Below are 6655 nucleotides of genomic sequence, written 5' to 3' on the forward strand. Positions count from 1 at the left end.
TATATTCTATTTTTCACACGCATGGCGAATGCTTGATTCTAGGATTTTTCAACTGTACCCATACACACACGTATATACATACATACATACATATATATATATATATGTATGTATGTATATTGCAATTTTGAAATGAGTTTTCTCTCAATTTTAAATTCCAGTTTAGGCGTCATCTACACATTACTTTAATAATATATTGCATTTTAGCTATAAAGAAAGTGAAATCGTTCCCAAAAAAAAAAGGACAAAAAGGTGAAAGAAAAAAATTAGCTACCATCTTTACACTAAAATTTTCTCTATCTGTCCTTACATTGTAATAACCAATCTCATCCTCCTCCCATATCTTTTTCTAAGTTTCGAATAAATATCCAGTGGTAAAAGAGAAAATAATGTATTAAATTTATTAATTTTATTATCAATTCACTATGACATTGCACGAGAAATGAGAAATAACTGCACAACCATAACGCATGCATGCTAGTAATCTCTCTTTTATGACAATTTTGAGGTTTTGGGTTTTGCTTGCACGTGATTTTGACCACTTAAATTTTGTCAATTCGTAACTCTTAGAATATTTTGCGGATTTATATAATTTACACCTTTAATACACAAGCAATCTCATAATGGTTATCGACATATTTATAAAATAAATGTATATGCTAAACATAAAAAGTGTATATATGTCTTTATCTAAAAGCCACTTCTTTAAAGAAAATTGTACATCATGAGAGAAAAGAAAAGAGTCTATGTAGGAGGTGACAATTAAATTACTGATTTCCATGTCAAATGAGCTCCTCCTTCATGTAACGTGGGATTTGGAATGATGTTAGAACTTAGCCCTAGCCCATACTGACTCAAGAACTCCCCGTGTAATTAGCAAAACTTCAAAATTTATAAACAATCGATAGGGTTAGGTGTCACGCCCCGAACCCCGAGCGCGCGCACATCCCACTGCGGTCGATCAAATATGCGACATCCCAGGATACGTCGCCAACCCATTCATTCATTATTGCGCAAGCGGAATGTATTATAAATCCCCGACAACATTTAACTTGGGATAGAAAAGCAGGTAATCAATCACAATACCAAATGTGACATCCCGATTTTCCGATTCTATTTTCAATTAATTGAGACGGGCATTTCGTTGGCACGCATATAGTTCATTTCCTTGAGTCGGCCACTCATGTGGAAACTAGTCTATCGGGTGAAGCTGTTAAGAATTTCTAATGCATCAGACTCGAGAATTTGATAAGGAAGCGACCTTTCGACCGAGCTAATCTGCAAGGGTCATTACGGCACAATTAAAAATCGATTAGAGATCGGAGATAGGTCGACTTGACGCAAGCATGTGATCAGGTGTGGGTGATTCCACCAGATCGCACAATTCTTGTCGATCGACACTGGATCGACTTTTCTATCGATTGGGTACCATGTGTTCGTATTTGAAACCTTGAGATTACCCCGACAACCGAAGGTCGCCAATGTTTCAAAGATGTACATTGTGGCTTGAGATGATCAACCACAGGTCAAATGCATAAAAATTTCTAAAGGCTACCCGGTAGGTTGGGCCGCGCTAGTATCGTGCCAAAGTGAAATTAACCGTTGAATTGAGATTAAATTCAGAAATTGGAAGTCTGGGTGTGTCACAAATCATTTTAGGAATATTGACTAATCTTTGGAATATTTTTTCATGTAAGCTGAGTTTTTAGCAAAATAATCGAGAGAATGACTAATTTGGCTCGAGAAATTAGTAGGCCCGCTTTGGTCGTACTTTTGGGACTTAAGTTGATTGTATGGACAAGTGAAGATGTGAATTAAAGTGTGGTGACTTTGGATTAATTTTATGGACTTCAATTGGACTCGGTGGAAGATAATTGAATGGAATTAAAGAAATTAATGTCTGAAAGTTTCATGCCGGCGAAAAAATAAAATGGGCCCATTGAAGGATGTTGTGGGAGAGGAGATAGTGGAAGATGACATCATGGGGTGATGTCATGCTGATTGAAGCCCAAAGTTGAGGGCTGACAAGTGGAGGTGGAGATTTAATCTCCAAAAAGGGGCCATCACCATCATCTTCAATCTTGGGAAGGAGAGAGAAAGGGAAAGAGGGAGGATGCGTGACCGGACCAGCCAAGCCGACCGCCCGGACGCCGCCTCCTTCGCCGCTCGTCGTCCACCGTTCGTCGCCGTCGCCGGAGCCGTCACGGTCGCCGTTCGTCCGCACGCCGGCACCACCGCTCGCACCACCGTCACCCCCTCTCTCCTCCATCTCCGCTACAGCTCGATGCACCAGCAGATCCGAAGACGCCGGAGCAGCCCACGGTCCAGCCGGATCGCCGTCGCGCACCCCTCTCGCGCCGTCCGTTGCCTCGCACGCCGCTGCTGTCCCGCGAGCCGCCTCCCTCACCATCGTCCTCGCTCGTCTTCGCCTCCAGGAGGCTGTTCGGCCAGTTTAGGCCACGGCTCAGCCGCCTCCGGCCACCGTGCACCCCCGCCTTAGCCCGCCGGAGCTCCGCCTAGTCCTTGCCGCCCTTGCTCGCCCCAACCGACGCCGGATCAGCCCTCCTCCGAGCTTGCTCAGTAGCTGCAAAAATGGGTATTGCAGCGGGGTTTTGGCCCGTTTTGGCCGCCTTCCCGAGCCCGGATGCTCGGCCCGCTTTGAGGAAAGTTGTTCTCCTCGGCGTCCCCGTCGTTTTGGTCCGCTCAGCTCGCTAATCCGGTGAGTTTAACTCACTAAACCTTGATTAGACGGTTAATTATGCCCTAAGTGTGCTTAGTCTAAGTTAAGCAAGTTTAGGTGGATATTTGAGTTTATTTAATTGTGATTTGGGTTAAAAGGTTTGTTTAATTTAAAGTGTGTTTAATTAAAGGTTAAGATAGTTTATTTAATAATAAACCTTGACGGGACATAATATGATTTTAATTTTGAATTATTTAATTACTTCGAAATTCTGGAAATTTATAATATTATATTATATTCCGAAATTATTAAAATATTATTATATTAAAAAAATGGAAAAATTATTTTTGATCCCTATTCTTCGAATTTCGTGCTTGATCATTTGCTGTGTAGTTGGATTTTGAAATTGATGATTGGATATTATAAATTGAGTGTGGATCGTGAAAAATATGAATATTATTATTTAATTATTTTCGGAATAAATTTAATTATTTAATAAATTCCGAAAATTTTGTCAGGACCCTAAACTCTCAGAATTTCGTGCCGATCGCTGCTGTGCATTTAGAATTTGAATTTGATGATTGGTTGTGGCAAATTGAGTGTGATTGCGATAAATAGGGATTCTTTATAAAATCCTAAGTGTAGAAATTGATGGGAGATTGGCTGTGATTGACCACCTATTAGAGGTCGTGCCCAGGTGAGGCCGTGATGTACCACCTAGGAAAGGTCGTGCCCGGTGAGGCCGTGATGTACCACCTATGAGAGGTCGTGCCCGGTGGCCGTGATTAACCACCTATTAGAGGTCATGCCTAGTGAGGCCGTGATGAACCACCTATGAGAGGTCGTGCCCAGTGAGGCCGTGATGAACCACCTATGAGAGGTCGTGCCCAGTGAGGCCGTGATGTACCACCTATGAGAGGTCGTGCCCAGTGAGGCCGTGATGTACCACCTAGGAGAGGTCGTGCCCAGTGAGGCCGTGATTAACCACCTATTAGAGGTCGTGCCCAGTGAGGCCGTGATGGACCACCTAATTAAAGGTCGTGCCGAGTGGGGCCGTGATTACCACTTGTTTGTTAAACCTTCCTATAGGGCCGGGATTGAGAGCAATGATTGATTTGCTAGAATGACATGTAATCGGCCGAGTCGATTGATCGCTGAGACGATCCAAGTGGTTGAATTGTTTTGATAATGTGATTGTGCCACGGTTGTTTGGTTATCATAATTGTACGTGGTTGAATTATATAAATTGTGCTAACCTGCAAATGAAGGCTGAGGCGAGGTAAGTCTTCTGTGTGATGTGGCTAGGCCACCCGGGGCGTATTTTTTTTCTAATGGGGGTTTAGGGGGTTGAACTTGCTGAGACATCATCTCATCCCAGTTGTGGGATTAAAATTTCAGGTCCCCGGTGGACGGAGTGGCCAGATAGCTTTGGTTGGCCTTGAGTAGTTGCAGATGTGAAGTCGTAAGATTGGAGAACGTGTTCGACTTGTAGGTCGTAGGACAGTTCATTTTTAAGAGCCGGTCTTTTGTAGACTGTTGGTCGTAGACCCTTGTTTGTAATTCTGTTGATTTGTAAAAGTATTATGTGGTGATTTTGCTTCCTGCTTTCCTATCCCGTTTATTGTCAGGGGTTTTATAATACGTTCTGCTTGCGCAATAATAAATGAATGGGGTCGGCGACACTACCTGGGAATGTCGCATTTGATCAACCGTAGTGGGATGTGCTCGCGCTCGGGGTTCGGGGCGTGACACCAAACACTCATTTACAAACACATAGGTTTAAATACAACTCTGGACTATCTACAAAATAGACCGGCTCGACAAAATGGGAACTATCCTAAAACCAACTAGCAGGACACGTTCACCGATACTTCAGTCTCCACCTTTCCAGACTTAGGGCTTCGGGTCCTCCACGATCGTCATCTAGGGACCTGAAATTTTAATCCCCAAACTGGGATGAGACAATATCTCAGCAAGTTCAACCCCCTAAACCCCTATTAGAAAGAAAATACGCCTAAGAGTGGCCTAGCCACATCACACAGAGAACTTACCTCGCCTCAATTCCTTCCTGTAGGTTAGCACAATTCAAATCGCTCAATCACAGATAGTAATAGGAACTTAAACAACAGGAACGCATTCACTTTCATATAACCAACAACCACGGTGGTCCTGATTATAAGACTAAATCGTTATGACACGTCCCATTTCATGCCACACAATTCCGTCCCATAATCCGACACATCAACAACACACAACATGCATTCCAATTGTCATTCACTGCCAAATAAGGGCATAGCTTACTCGCAGTTCAGCTATCTACTGGCATATAGCCAGGCATCGCCTCCCCACCTTGGAGTGCGACTTCGTCAGTACGTCGACGGCATTCCCGAAGGAGCATGGGTCCAGTTGGCCTAGTCTCTACTGCGACCCGAGCCACGTCACTCTCTTGATGGCATTTCTAGAAGAACAAAGGTCCAGTCGGCCTAGCCACTACTGCGACCTGAGCCACGTCACTCTCTTGACGGCATTTCTAGCAAAATAAGGATCCGGTCGGCCTAGCCACTCTTTTGCGACCCGAGCCTTTCAACTAGCACACGACAATTCGATACCGATCCCCGGATACTTTACATTTCACTCACATAATCCAATTATGATATTAACCATTAACAATCCAATTTCAATGCCAAACTCGACACTTGGGATTTTCTAAATAAAATCCATACTTTTTCACAATCAACAATCAATTTGCATTATCCAATCATCAAATTCATAATCTGAATACACAACAGCAATCGGCACAAAATTCTGAGAATTTAGGGTCCCAAAATAATTTTCAGAATTCATTAAATAATTAAATCTATTCCGAAAATTAATTAAATAATAATATCCATATTTTCACAATCCACACTCAATTTATAATATCCAATCATCAATTTCAAAATCTGACTACACAAAGCGGCCGGCACGAAATTACGAGAATTTAGGGTCCCGACAAAATTTTCGAATTTAATAAATAATTAAATTTATTCCGAAAATAATTAAATGATAATATTTTAATAATTTCGAATAATAAAATATTATTAAATTATTAAACAATTTCGAAATATTTAAATAAATCAAAAGTAAATTCCTTTATGTCACATCACGTTTATATTAATATAACCACTCACTTAACCTTAAATTAAACACAATTTAAGTTAATCAAACACCCTAATATAACCTCCACTTAAATAAATTAAACTAACCACCTAATAACACTTAACATAAACTAAGCACCCTAAAGCATCATTAACCCTCTAATCAAGGTTTAGTGAGCTAAACTCACCGGATTAGCGAGCCGAGCGGACCAAAACGACGAGGACAACGCGAGGATCGACTTTCCTCAAGGCGGGCCGAGCATCCGGGCTCAGGAAGGCGGCCAAAACGGGCCAAACATCCGCTGAAATACCCATTTTTCTTGGCTGTTGGTTGAGGCCGAGAAGGGGCGGATCCGGGCTCGATCAAGCGGAGGAACGGCGGAGGAGAGGGCCGGTAGCTCGGGTAGTGGCTCACGGCGGCTAGGCGGGGCCTCCGGCGGCCTTGGCGACGACGAATGGGCTGCTGGACGGTCGGACGACAACGCTGGAGGGTCCTTGTCACGCGAGTAGCGGCTGAGCAGAGGCGGAATCGGCGAGCTGGGCGGTCGCGCGGGCGAGCGGGTGCGGACGGCGACAACTCCGGCGACGGCAACGAGCGGCAGGCGACTTGGATGAAGCTTCTCTGGTTCGCCGGGTCTGCTGGGCTTTCGAAGGAGAAGAAGAAGATGAAGATGGAGATGCGGCGGGTAGGGCCGGCGGCGAGGCACACGGGCGGCGGTGACGGACGAAGCCTCTGGTGGACCCGGCGTGCGAGCGGGCGAAGGGGCTGCTCCGGTTTCTTCTGCGTTTTCGGTCTTCGCACAAAGCAGCCATGGAGGAGAGAACCGACGGAAGAGAG

General features: G+C 44.0%; 1 long non-coding RNA gene across 1 annotated transcript; it reads left to right on the forward strand.

Annotated features, from left to right (window-relative positions):
• Positions 1 to 2067: 2067 nt before the first annotated feature.
• On the forward strand, positions 2068 to 4272 carry LOC120296365. The gene is made up of 2 exons (XR_005553302.1): positions 2068 to 2719; positions 4079 to 4272. It is a non-coding gene; the product is annotated as an uncharacterized LOC120296365 (long non-coding RNA).
• Positions 4273 to 6655: the final 2383 nt, after the last annotated feature.

Source organism: Eucalyptus grandis, chromosome 7 (genome assembly GCF_016545825.1).
Source record: "Eucalyptus grandis isolate ANBG69807.140 chromosome 7, ASM1654582v1, whole genome shotgun sequence".
In the NCBI taxonomy this organism is placed as follows: domain Eukaryota; kingdom Viridiplantae; phylum Streptophyta; class Magnoliopsida; order Myrtales; family Myrtaceae; genus Eucalyptus; species Eucalyptus grandis.